Raw genomic sequence first — 1,132 nt, forward strand, 5'->3', positions numbered from 1 at the left:
TGCGCGTGCACACACACACCCTGCAACCCACTCCCCACCAAGAGCACAGCATGCAGGGAGCGGATCATACCTGTCCTGCTCCCAAACACTTCTCCCCACCCACCTAACCCAAAGTCCCGTAAGGAGTTTTGGTGAGTTGCTTGGGAGAGTGGGGTGCTGACCAAGCTGGTAACAACTCATCAAAACTCCCTATGTGGCTCTCAGGTCCAAATAATTGCCCACCCTTGACTAGAGGAAGTGGGACACAGGGCTTTGCTGGGCTAAGGGAGGCAGCATCTGGGAGACTGGTTAGAGGTCCAAACAAAAAGAAACTAAGTACTGGGAGGAGTCTGGAGATTAGGGCTCAGGGGAGTGGGAGGGAGTCAACAGACATAGCAATGGCAGATAAGGACCATACCTTCATTCCTTCTAAGTAATGGGAGTCATAAGGGTAAAGGTTGCTAGGTTAGTGCAAGGGGGCAGTTGAGTACCAAGGAGGCTTGTTTTTGGTATAAGTGGAACAGCTGAAGCTAAAGAAAGTTGGTGGAGACTAATCAAACATGGGTTGAGGTGACTTGCAGGAAGGATTTGTAAGACAGGATGTAAAGGGATTGGTAGCAGGACATTTGTATTCTATGACATGGGAGAGCTAAGATGCAGGAGGGGTCAGCTTTGTGAGCTGGAACCATGGGAACCAAAGAAAGCACAGCTGTTGAGCAAACTGTTATTGTTGTTAGATGCTAGGAACTAGGTTCACAAGCACGTCAGCTGATGCCTGCAGGGTGTAACAGCTGCACACAGTAACAACTTAGGTGGAGACAGTTGGCAGCACAAAGAAGTGCCAGACAAGGTTGTTGGGTTTTTTTAAACCTGAGTGAGAGACTGGAATAGGCCTAGAAAACTTAAAGGCATGATGGCTCTAAATTCACACATCTACATAAAAGACACAGAGAAGGGGCCAAAAAGAAAAATTTCTAAGTGACCAGGAAGTCAGATACCCAGTCAGGCTAAGATAATCACTGCTGCAAGGTCCAGCTTATTGAACAATTTTGCCAAAGTCTGACATGCCAGAATGTTAATATTTTTGGACAGATGAGTAAAATATAATTTCCTCCCTATGTACCTTATATGCCTGATGAAACAATCAAAGACA

Source organism: Gavialis gangeticus, unplaced genomic scaffold (genome assembly GCF_001723915.1).
Source record: "Gavialis gangeticus isolate Ggan-Ray unplaced genomic scaffold, GavGan_comp1, whole genome shotgun sequence".
NCBI lineage: Eukaryota > Metazoa > Chordata > Crocodylia > Gavialidae > Gavialis > Gavialis gangeticus.